At 37.5% G+C, this 12,924-nt stretch overlaps 1 protein-coding gene across 4 annotated transcripts in view; it reads right to left on the bottom strand.

Moving 5' to 3' along the window:
• Positions 1-11,433, bottom strand: part of baz2bb (bromodomain adjacent to zinc finger domain, 2Bb) — a 50,801-nt gene extending 39,368 nt beyond the window's left edge. For 2 of the 4 annotated variants that reach the window (XM_076108140.1, XM_076108159.1), the window contains exon 1: positions 10,486-11,433. The gene's annotated coding sequence lies outside the window, so the exon portion shown is untranslated. Of the gene's footprint in view, positions 1-9,839 lie in introns of all 4 variants that reach the window. The other 2 variants (XM_076108145.1, XM_076108151.1) reach the window with 2 other exon arrangements.
• Positions 11,434-12,924: the final 1,491 nt, after the last annotated feature.

The raw sequence follows: 12,924 nt of genomic DNA, 5'->3' as shown, positions 1-12,924 counted from the left end.
TATTTTTAAAGTTACTTTTGAAGTTACTTTATTTTTAAAGTTACTTTTGAAGTTACTTTATTTTTAAAGTTACTTTTGAAGTTACTTTATTTTTAAAGTTACTTTTGAAGTTACTTTATTTTTAAAGTTACTTTTGAAGTTACTTTATTTTTAAAGTTACTTTTGAAGTTACTTTATTTTTAAAGTTACTTTTGAAGTTACTTTATTTTTAAAGTTACTTTTGAAGTTACTTTATTTTTAAAGTTACTTTTGAAGTTACTTTATTTTTAAAGTTACTTTTGAAGTTACTTTATTTTTAAAGTTACTTTTGAAGTTACTTTATTTTTAAAGTTACTTTTGAAGTTACTTTATTTTTAAAGTTACTTTTGAAGTTACTTTATTTTTGAAGTTACTTTTGAAGTTACTTTATTTTTGAAGTTACTTTATTTTTAAAGTTACTTTTGAAGTTACTTTATTTTTAAAGTTACTTTTGAAGTTACTTTATTTTTAAAGTTACTTTTGAAGTTACTTTATTTTTAAAGTTACTTTTGAAGTTACTTTATTTTTAAAGTTACTTTTGAAGTTACTTTATTTTTAAAGTTACTTTTGAAGTTACTTTATTTTTAAAGTTACTTTTGAAGTTACTTTATTTTTAAAGTTACTTTTGAAGTTACTTTATTTTTAAAGTTACTTTTGAAGTTACTTTATTTTTAAAGTTACTTTTTAAGTTACTTTATTTTTAAAGTTACTTTATTTTTAAAGTTACTTTTTAAGTTACTTTATTTTTAAAGTTACTTTTTAAGTTACTTTATTTTTAAAGTTACTTTTTAAGTTACTTTATTTTTAAAGTTAATTTTTAAGTTACTTTATTTTTAAAGTTACTTTTTAAGTTACTTTATTTTTAAAGTTACTTTTTAAGTTACTTTATTTTTAAAGTTACTTTTTAAGTTACTTTATTTTTAAAGTTACTTTTTAAGTTACTTTATTTTTAAAGTTACTTTTTAAGTTACTTTATTTTTAAAGTTACTTTTTAAGTTACTTTATTTTTAAAGTTACTTTTTAAGTTACTTTATTTTTAAAGTTACTTTTTAAGTTACTTTATTTTTAAAGTTACTTTTTAAGTTACTTTATTTTTAAAGTTACTTTTTAAGTTACTTTATTTTTAAAGTTACTTTTTAAGTTACTTTATTTTTAAAGTTACTTTTTAAGTTACTTTATTTTTAAAAGTAAAATCAGCATGTCGAAAAAAGTCAAAAACGGTCAGTATAGTTTTTGACTTTTCGACATGCTCTACTACAGGGGTCACCAACCTTTTTTAAACTGAGAGCTACTTCAAGGGTACCGAGTAGGACGAAGGGCTACTTATTTGATACGAACTTCCTGAATAACAAAATTGCACAGATCACCTTAATAATAATAATAATAATAATAATATATGTGAAGAGACTGTTTGATCACATGTCAGTTAATTATTCCTCACAATAATTATTAATAATGATTTCCACAACAATGATGGTATAGCTACACATACATATTTAAAGATGCAACTTTTATTTCTGTTAATCTGTTTCAACATTTGAAATTCAGAGGTATCACATCTCTGATATTTTTGTATCATCACATGATCAAAGCCGGTTACTTTTGCACATAGCGCCTGCTGGTGAATGATCCAGTGGTAATGTCGACATTTTGCGAAGTCTGGGTCACCTTTGCATTGCGCAATGAAGCCTGCATGCCGGCCCGTCAAAAAGAACAGCAACTACAATTTTAGACGGAGCTCCATAATGACTAGTGCTATTTTTAGAACATGTCTTGCGGGCAACTCACGTGGTCCCTGCGGGCGACAGGGTGCCCGCGGGCACCGTGTTGGCTACCTCTGCTCTAGACTATAGCAAAGAGAAATATAGAAATGCCAAAGAACAATAACAATAACTCTGGGTTCTGAACATCTATATCATCACACACAGAGTTGCATAATTTCTGGATTACTCAAGGTGGAAACTTTCCATAGGAATTAACGAGGAATATCATGAATAAAATGGAAATACACCGATTTTTTTGCTCAGGCTGTATTAACCATGTCATGCAGATAGAAACAAACTTTTTACCATATCATAAACAGACATAATTGGAAACACCTCTACTAAAAAAAATGTTTAGTTGAACTTTAGTTAGATGAGTTACCTCATTTGACATTATTTTAAACTTTCACTGCACAACGACAACATTCCCTATGACCAGTGGTGTATAGTAACGAAGTAGAAATACTTCGTTACTATACTTAAGTCGTTTTTTTGGATATCTGTACTTTACTATTTATATTTCTGTTGACTTTTACTTTTACTTCACTACATTTTGCAAAGAAAACTGATACTTTTACTCCGATACATTTCCCCTGAAACCTTCGTTACTCGCTGCAAAATCAAATCTATCTTTAGAAACAAAATGAATCATGAGACCAGCGTCGGGGACTGTGGTGGAACACAGACTGCAAGCAAGCAGGTTTGGCGAATCAGTGGTCCTAGCTTGCACGTTAAATCATTGGTTAATCACGTTAATGCGCAAAACAAGTGCTCTCAAAGCCGCGGTGTTTAGATTCCCAGTGATGCCCAGGATGCTACATGCTATAGCTAGCGAGCGACAACACGAGCAGAATTCCACACAGGACGGGTGGGATGAGGAGAGGTGGATGGGTCAAACAAACACTGGTGTTTCCTCCAGGAGGCCGCAGTTTGTGCCGTGTGTGAAACGAGAAGCCAATGTTGATTTATTTGTGACGTGACTTCCGTACTTAAGCAACGCCACTTCCGTAGATATTTTAACGCAAACCACGATCTTTTCCTAAACCTAACTAAGTAGTTTCATCGCCTAAACCTTAGTTGTTTCCTGTGAAGATGGAAGTTTATTTTGAAAAGACAATATGCACGTAACAAGCGAAAACAGACTCATGTTGCTGGACTTTTGCAGGAAAAATGCACGAAAAATGAGTAATATTTCGTAAGATATCAATAAAACGGGGATGAATTTATATCATCACGTATAAAGAGAGTGACATGAGAAGATCAATCTCATGTCTGTAAGTTAAATCAGCTATAATCACTCTTTTAAAGTGATTAGTGACTCGTCTAAAGCATTTAAAAAATGAATAACTTCAATAGAATCATTCTATACAATGTAGCTTCTTTACATTCTAATAGAATGTAAAGAAGCTACATTCTGATACAATGTAGCTTCTTTACATTCTGTAAAGAAGTTACATTCTAATAGAATGTAAAGAAGTTACATTCTAGTAGAATTGTCTTTTGAAGATGAACAGGACATTTTTCAGTTTCCAGTAATGACTGGGTTGTTACTTTTGGTGCTGCTTTAGTATTGATCATGTTTTGATATTTGAGTCATTTTGTGGATGATCAGATGGAGTTATGATGGTAGCAGTCGCCCAATTGCAGATTCAGCTTGAGCAAAACCTTTGCCTATTGTGTTCAAATCAGGCCCATAGGAGTTTACAAGGCAGGTGTCCTTTCTCAAAACACTGACCTGATGCATCAAGTGGATATATTTTGCTGAACACAATATTATGCATTTGCCCTCTACATCCTCTAGTCGGAATGAGCATACTTATAAACGCACTGTTACAACTCCTTCATAGTGTCATATTGCTTTTAGGAGAATTATGATGATAAGTTCATAGCAGATGCAAAAGTATACTTATGTACAATATATTATGTTGAACATTGTTGCTCCTGGATGGAAAAAAACTTCAAACAGGCCTCCATATCCTCTCCATGGACTTCATGCATGATTCTGTGTATTTCCCCAAATAAGTTCACTATTAAAAAGGTACCTTTGTTATATTGAAAAATGTTTTTTTTTCCAAAAACCCAAATCCAATTTCCAGAAATCTCCAGACCCTTCGCAACTCTAGACATACTTTTAACTCTGATGCACCATTACAATGTTTTCTTTCTCATCAAGTACAAGTACTCACATTTGAGTACTTGCCGATACCTAGTACCAATATGAGTACCTAATAACACCATTACAATTCAAACAAAAACTTTTGAATCATGTTGTATTTTCATCAGATGTTTCTTACTTTCTGACTGTAACAAATTAAATACAAACAGAGCATATTCTGCAGTAGGTATTTTAATTATTAAACATGCAACTCAGAAACTATCAGTTGTACGAATCATGCAAAAAATAGCAAACTCAGAGGCTTGTCACTTAGGAGAGTACATCACTCCCCTTTAAACAGCGTCCCTCTTTAGGACACTATTGGATAAGGAAAGGGGTTCTACCGGTTAGGCTCGTGGCATTTATGTGTGGTTTTAAAGAGCGGAAGGCTGTAATATTATCCTCATATTCTAGTTTACAAAGGACTGCAAGCCAACTGAAAGTATCAAAGGAGTGAGCTCCCATGCTAACGGGATACAATAAAGGTTTTATTCATCTATTGAAGACGACTACAGGCACTTCAGGAGATCCTCTATTGAAATGGCACAAACCAGAGGCCGATGGGATCACTCCAGCCGCAACGCCGAATGGGGCCGGGGGCAAAAAGTGGAGGGGCCCCTTCTCCGCTTCCTAACCCCCTACTTCTTGCACCCTTGCTTAGAACAAGCATATCTCCAAACCCAACCTTCATTTTGATCTCAACTACACGCCTGTAAAGATTTGTCATTGGATCTTGCCCAGTTGCGACGCTATCGCAGTGACAAAATACAAACATCTGGCAGTACCTTAAACCGCCTCTGTGTAGTTCTCGGTATCGAGGTGTCTCCAGGACATTGCTCTGGTTTACTTCAACACAAAGCCAATGGGAAAATAAGCTCTGCAGCAAAAAAAGAAGTTTATGATACTTACAAGTTTTGTTCAGCAAGATAATCTAAATAAACTATTTTATGATTTTTTTTTAAGCGTGAATGCAATCGGCTTGAGTAAAAAAGTAATGCTTTAAACAAACACTCGGTCGAAGGAGCGCAAGTAGACACAACGAGACCGTGAAGGCGGAGCCAGCGTAAGGCAACCGCCTTATTTAAGACACTTAAAAGCTTCAAAAAGTACTGTACAACGTATGATACATCGTTGAACAAAACGTTAACATCTCTTAAGCTTGTGTTAACCACAGACCTTATTTCAGGCATCTAACCAAAATAAAAACTTTTAAAAACACACTGACTTTCAGACAAAAAATGCAAAAAGATATTTATCGCCAGGCCGACTTTTCAGCTTTACGAAGTTCTATTTTGAAAGGTTCATGTTTAAAGGAATCAAAGTCTCATACTAATGACTAACAAACATTCATTGGCAACACCATTACCCACTGAGAAAACAAACTTGTTTAGGTCTTAAGATTATCCTATATTAGTATATAGCTATGTATTGATTTTAGCGTATTCAGCACTATCGAGCAAGCACAATTTCACCCTTGAGAAATATGTAAAGTATATCTTATCTTACTCACTGTATTACCAGCCGTGACAGCAACAGTGGTAACAGGAGTCTTTGTGCGAGTGTTTATATGTCTGTCTGTCTGTGGACATATTTTGTAACGGTGTCACTAAACTTAACAGATGTTTAGTTGAGATCAAAATGAAGGCCGTGTTGGAAGATAAATGTGGCCTTCCCACTTGGCGTTGCATCTGGCATGATTCCATCGCAAAATGGTTAAAGGTGCAAAATACTGGATTGGGAGCATTTCTATTGCCTCTCAACGGCTCTCAACATGGCGACGACCTGGCCGGCAACTCGCAGCTAACGGTGCTAACAGCGCAAACATTGCAAACTACAGCAAAAAGTGCTGACAGAGCCAACAGTGTTTAGCTGAGAGGGAACCGGAGGGCGATTGCTATGCTTCCGGACGGCGTTATCAGATGTAACCGCAGTATGAGAGCAGTGCAGCTCACGTGCACACACAAACATGATCTAAAAGCACAGGCAAAGCTAGGTCAACAAAGCAAGGAGAAGCTTGGATTACAACACACAGAGGGAGAGCAACTTCCTTCTCTGCTCAGATAGATATTACTAATTACTAAGGATCTAAATCGAATTAACAGATTGGCCGCTTTCATCTTCCACATTTATTTTCCGATATAGAAACTGTGTCACCCTTCGTCTTTGTGCTTTCTAAATCAGCTCTTAATAGCAACAGTAAACACTGGATGTCTCATAACCGACGACCTCCGTGCTCTCACATGAGTAGCAGCGACACTTGTTGTGCGTCATCTACAAGCGGGTCACCTTACAGTTCCATCTGTCTCATTCTGCAGCGTGAGTACCAGTGTAAAAGAGATTACTGTCTTCTACACTTACATGTTTCATTCAATATGAAGAGGGAAAAGGTCACTCTGCAACCAGTCTTTGAACTACTACAAGGCTGAGCCTCCTCAGGTTACTCATCTGTCCATCTATCTGGCACATAATGGCATTGGCCTCCCGACACAGAACGCTATTTACCAAGTCACGAGTCATAACCAATAATAAACCCGGGTACCAAACTCAGTTTCCTTCTTCGCAGTCTAATTGACAGTCCTTGTATAGCATTATTTGAGGTCAGCGTCAACATTGCGTTTGTTGTGAATATAGCGTCTTAATATCGGTTCTTCATTTGTAAATCTCACCCTTCTAGCATTGACAAAACACCATCTCCTACAAATGAAGTCAATGTGGGGCTTTTTACATGCGCAACAATACATTCAATGGCAACATTCAATGGCAACACAGAAAGCACTGAGACATTCATACGTAAGGTGTGTTGGTTTACCTATTGGAAGGGATGCAATAAGCATTTGCCTTCAATAGTGGTGTCCTTGAAGAGATTTTTTATTTTCATTTTATTGAGATCATTTCAGGATAATCTACTCCACCTGACCCGTGGATCATTTTAGCCACTCAGCTAAAACACTTACGAGCATTTCAATAAAAGGAGTTTGTTTAAAGTTGTATGGAAAAGGTCTGTGCTTTCATGGTGTTTTATTCAAAAATAACAACGTGCACATTTTCGCAGTACGAGACAGAAAGGCAATGAAGATGCATGCCCACTGCCAGCGCCGTGTCTCATCAGGGTGCGGAAAACATTTAGTCAATTCGATTCACTAAGCCTTAGAGTTTTGGCCTTTGCTGATCCAAACATTTCTAGGGAAAAACTGTATTTTCTCCCCGTCTCTTATCAGGCCAGAATATTTAAAAATGTGGCTGCAGCAGCATGCCTAGTGCAGCTCAAGTAGGAAGTGTTTGTGGCAGCAGTGACCAGATTTTAAATGCTTGAGGATCAATAAAAAAGTGGGCTGCTGATGCACAGCCTTTTGTGTGAGAGTGGAATGGTTTACAACAAGAACTGGACAAAAAGGTTCATATTGGATCTGTACCTATCTGACTGAGAATTATGTCTATGGAGCCACTTCATTCATTCCCAGCTGGCCTGCAATTCTTGCAGCAAAAGGAGGTAAATAAATACTAAAAACAGTCAAACAAATAGACCAGACTACTAGCACTTTAAACATCAGCCCCCGTTTACACAGCAGGGAGACTTCAATCTCAGAAGCATGATTGGCTCAAATAAAAGCACTGCGAAAAGCATCTCCAGGCGGAGAGAAAATAGATCAGCAAGATGAGTGAAAAAGAGTAATCTCCCTGACATATTCCTAATAATCCACCTCCCTCGTGCCGCTCCCCCCAAGCTCCCCCAATCATAAAGTGTCAACACTGACCTACAAAAAGGGACTCCCGTCAAGCCCTACATGTTTAAAAACATCAATCACGGCAGACAAAGAGGGGTACATTGAATTATACAGTATTAACCTTCAGGGCTTGCATATAAAGACCATAGATTTATTTATGCTTGTGTGTTAAGAGCCTCTGCATTGTTCCTTACAGCAAGCTGGCTGCCAAATTGATGAACCTGCTCAGCCCTCAGCAGGAGGCCAGCATCTTTGATTAATGAGTGCAAACTTGTGGAAAAGGGTAAGAATATAGGAGAGACACGGTGAAAAACAAGCATTAGCAGAGCAGTCCAGTTTGTTTTTTTTCTTCCCTGTGTTTGGCCAAAAGGCCAAAAGAAAAAGAGCCAAAGGAACATAAAAAAAAGGGGCACTCACATATTCTGCATAACAAGAGGGCCTACAGACATTTTAATATGATTTACACAGCACTGTGAATAATGTGGCAACCATGAGCCTTAGGAGCATGGAAGAGCAACACCTGCACTATTTTTTTAAGATTGTTAAACGTTAAAGGCTCATATTAGAATGCAAGCATAAAGCACCTCAGCATTGTTCTCTCTGCAGAGGTTTTCAAGGACATGTGCTCTGAATAAATATGAGGCAAATTTAGTGACCTTCTACCTGTGTTTTGATTCATTGGCAGTTACTGGATGCATGCATAACACATCAAGGCTATGATCTGATTTATCTCGCTGCCTTGGCTACTGAAGCCATTTAAATGATGGACTTTACCAGGAATAATGTTTACTGCCATTTCAGTCAGGACCATGTGTCTGTGTGTGTGTGTGTGCAAAGGGCACACATGAGTTCATTACTATCAATTATATCGGTAAAGGCAAATCCCAGCTCCACTGTGCGGCAAACAAAAGATGCCTGCCAAAACAAACCAAATGACGCAAGTAGCATTTACAGCATCAAAATAAGCTCTTTGAGAACTAGTCGCTCACAACTCATCAAGCGCCACAACACTGCTGTATAAAAAAAAAAGTGTGGTTGATGCTGCCATGACAAAGTTTACAAAAGGGCCCAGTACAAGTTCATTTCCAGGTTTGAACAATCCACACACCTGTTTCTATATAGATTTTGACATGTGACTGTAGGAAATAATAAAATGAAGGATGGCTGAATTCCATTGGTGCTTCTGTTTTCAGGCTCCTGGTATTGTGCATGCCGGCTCACTGTCACACGGTCAGTGCTTATACTCGGAGACTTGAATACAACAAAGTCATCGTTGATGTTATTAGCAACAGGCTCCTCCCAACTATGAAGAAGTCAAGATGTCTGCTGTGAAAATGGCCTATTCGAGTTAACGTATCTCGAGCATGGTCTTAATTCATTTCAGGGGCAATAGGTTTGTAAAATGCTGTAGAATTTACCTTAAAGTTGCATTGAAAACGTAGTAAAACGTCAGTGCTCTGTTGACAGAATGGTTTGTTATTCAAATCATTCTTAAAAAGTTTCCTACAATTTAGAGTGAGCCAAGTATGCTCAAGATAAATAAAAACATGGTACACATGGAAGACATCAGGACACTAAAATATCCCCTAAATTCTAAATGAGTTAGTAGCAGATGATTATTACAGCTACTAACGTTACAATGTTTAAAAAGTGAATTACTAGGGCTCAGCCACATGTGTGACATGTCATCACAGGAACAGGGAAGTGGTTGGTTTGCAGTTTCATAACATACTCAAGTCAGTTGTGAAATCTCACTAGCCTGAATCAAACTCCACAAAACTTACAACATATGGCTTTCACTTTCAACGTCACAGAAATAAAGGGTGCAGCATTCAAATATTTTCTTCCTCCAAAGTTTCATAACTTTGTTGCAGAAAAAAAAAAAAAAAACACCGCTTAAATAGACAGCGATAATCTAATTTAAATACCCCCAAGATGGCGAATGCCTTGTTGTTAATATGAAAGCAGGAGAAAAAAATGGAGGGTATTGTCATAATCTCAAAGGGTACATTTCAGGCCAGACCGCAGCTGCAGCATTAGCCGCGCGCTCCTTTAATAGGAAGCAACAAAAAGAGAAGAAGATAGAGAGAAGGGGGGAGAGAGAGACACACGAGACCAGCGGGCTTTAACACTCATACTAATATCTTAGTGTTGAAATAAAACATCATCAAAGCCCACCTGCGTTATATCCAGTTTTTGCTGTCACACGAAGCTTGGAACCACAACAAGCGGTTACACCATGCACTACTTTAGAAGTGATGCACTCTTGGATCGAGTGTGCAGAGAGTTAAAAACCCTCCGATTACGCGTAATTTATGTTCACGTTTGCATCATCAACCGTGGACTATACGTTAGCTGGCAACAAAGACAAGATCCACGCTGCAAGGTAAATGACAAGACCGAGCAGCGGTGCCTTCCTTCCTTCCTTGCATGCATGCATGCTCGTCTGCCATGTCTGCCTGTGCCAAGTACCGATACTGGGGGTGACATGTTAACGTTTCTCCTCCGAACATTCTTCTAGTGAACAAGTAACAAGCTCGACATGGCAACGGGACCTTTTGCACAAAGTTTGAATCAGAAACATCCGCAAACGCTAGCATCTACTTTCACATCAACTTATTTTTTTTTCTTTTCTTTTTTTTTAACTCACGGAGGGGATAACGCTTCAGTGAGGCAAGTGTAGAGAGGGATGCTACTGGTTTAGCGACATTAAAAAAATAAAAATAAAAACGTTAGCTTAGCTGTTAGCCCAGGCGACATAAATCTGTGACATATATTCCTGAACACACGTTGACAAACACCTAGCGAGCTGACATAAACTCACCTTATCGTCGGAAAAAAAAAAAACGGTGTATTCCTTTTAAGAAAAAAAAAAAAAGGCAAAATGGTGCAAACACTGTGTTGATTTACTTCCCAGTTTCTGCGCAGTTTTGGAGGGGTTGATGAAAGAGATGCATGGAGAATGTGGTCCGGGTGAGAGAGTGTGACCGAGCGTGTTGCTCTCCAACGTTTAGTCTCAGATTGAAGAGACTCTCTCCTCCGCTTCAACTCGACAGAAGTGACGTCAGCTCAGGGCTTTTCTACAATGCAAACTTTTGCTCCCCGAAAACCTGCAGCCAGCGACTGCACACAATCCTGTAAAACATGTGTGGGTGCACTCCTCGTGTCTGTGGGATGAGCGCAGCTGATGCCCTCTAAATGTAGAGCCACCAATGTAAAGAAATAAAAAAATAATGATGATGATGATGATGATGATGCAGGCATTGTCATCACCACGGTGTTGTATTAATGATATATTATTACACTGCTCATCACTCTAGACGACATATATGTAGCCTATAGAGGTAAATAGATGCATGAACTCCCTCACAAAACAGGTATTATATAGGTGCTGTCATTTACAAGCGTGGTGACAGTGAAAACCATTTTTTTTTTTTTTTTTTTTGATGCTACAAATTTGCAGGCTTTAAACTGATTTTAGATATGGTCTGATATTTATTTAACTCCAATAAAGAGCAAAAGACAGAGTACTTTGGTGGTGGATTATACTCACAATAGGTAGGCACAGTAGGCACAATAGGTCTTGCTGACAGAGACATTGAGCGTAAAGTGTGTGGTGCAATATCTGAAAAGCAAAGTCTTTTTATTTTTATTTTAAAGATTTGATGATGCTTAAATTGGGACAACGGTCCAGGTTGGCCTTATTGTTCCACAAGCACAATTTAGATTGCAACATGGTAGAAACAGACACATCAAAGCAAACTCATCCAACAACAAACACACAATAACTAAAATAGAAAAGGTAACATCCAAATGCAAGATAATTGTAATTTAAACTGGAAAACTAATTACTAAGAACAAGTTAAACATGTAAGACAGGTGCTCTTTTACAGTGCACCAGTGCTGGTAAATACAGAGGCCCACATTCATGTAGACTGCCAATAACTGCATTCTTCCACATACTTAAACATTGATGTGTGGATCACCTGGCGCAGAAGAGTCCATACCTCTTTCTTAAAGGGAGCAGCTCAAGCTCCTTATTTAAGGGATGCTAGGTATGAATGTCAATTAAAGAACATTTTTGTTAAATGTGTCTGAAAGTATGGACTGCTCAAATCAGACCAGAATCAAATGAAGGTGAAAATGCGATAGAGAAACTATTAACGAGGCATTACAATACCTTTCGTTCACCCAATAAAGTGACTGCAGTTGGACAAGGACAACCATCTGTCTTTTTTGTCTCACCACTAAGGAAGTGTTCAATCTGCAACAGGAAATGGGGTGAGTTTTTATCATTAGACTCGAGAGCAAACATTTCCAACGCAGTGTAATCGAAACAATGTAACAGAAAGTGTATCGCTGGTGTGAACGTATGTATTGCTGTAGATCAGTGTTTGAATGCCACAAATTATATATATATATTTTGTAATGAATTATTGTAGAATAAGATCAATATGTGCTTGTTCTTGGAGATTAGAATGAAGGTAATAAGATTCCAGTGTTTCATTTCGTAATTACTGTACGTTGCAACATGCTGCGTTTTGTGAAATATGTGTTTAGTGGATGAAGCGGATATCAATTCATGGCACTGCCACTTTTGCCAAAGCACACTGTACATGAAGCTGAGCTAATATGATACAGCAATTAAGGCACAAAGGCATGTTTTAATTAAAGATGTGGGGGGGGGAAATCCTTTTTAGAAATAAATTTGTCATTTCTAATTCTGTGTCATTTCTGTAGATTGTAAGCTGCAGTCACAGGAGTGGACTGAGTGAAACACACACGTCTGGCTGGATTAACAGACATGGGGAGAGAGGGGGAAACATGATTTGATAAATGTATCACCCGAGCCACGGGATACCTTGGGTTTTTAATTGTATTGGACAATCTTCATTAGGGAGAATGAGTGATGCGAGAGATCAGGGCTAGCTTCACTTTCAAAAGCCTTTTCCGGCCACGGTTTTTCACATTGCACAATCAAAATGTCAGCCTACCTTGGTCATTTGTAACATAGTAGTCGCAGCCGATGGCTGCAATGCAGCAGCATGCTGGGGGAAGGGCAAACAGTCTGTCTCCTTTTTAAAGGGATTTTTAAAGAGTCTTGATTAGAAAGTATAATGAGGTACCAAAGACACAGCAAAGATGATCTCTCTAGAGACTGATGGAAAGCAAATTAAGATGGTGCTTTTGTTTTTAATTATTATTTTTCTATCAGTCCACAGAAAGCTCAGTATACCCGTAAGGCACAAGAGTTGGACTCTCT

This window comes from Anarhichas minor, unplaced genomic scaffold, assembly GCF_050575085.1.
Source record: "Anarhichas minor isolate MPS153535 unplaced genomic scaffold, ASM5057508v1 ptg000004l, whole genome shotgun sequence".
In the NCBI taxonomy this organism is placed as follows: domain Eukaryota; kingdom Metazoa; phylum Chordata; class Actinopteri; order Perciformes; family Anarhichadidae; genus Anarhichas; species Anarhichas minor.
Note: the sequence above shows the minus strand (reverse complement) of the source record. Positions and strands in the feature narration are given on the sequence as shown.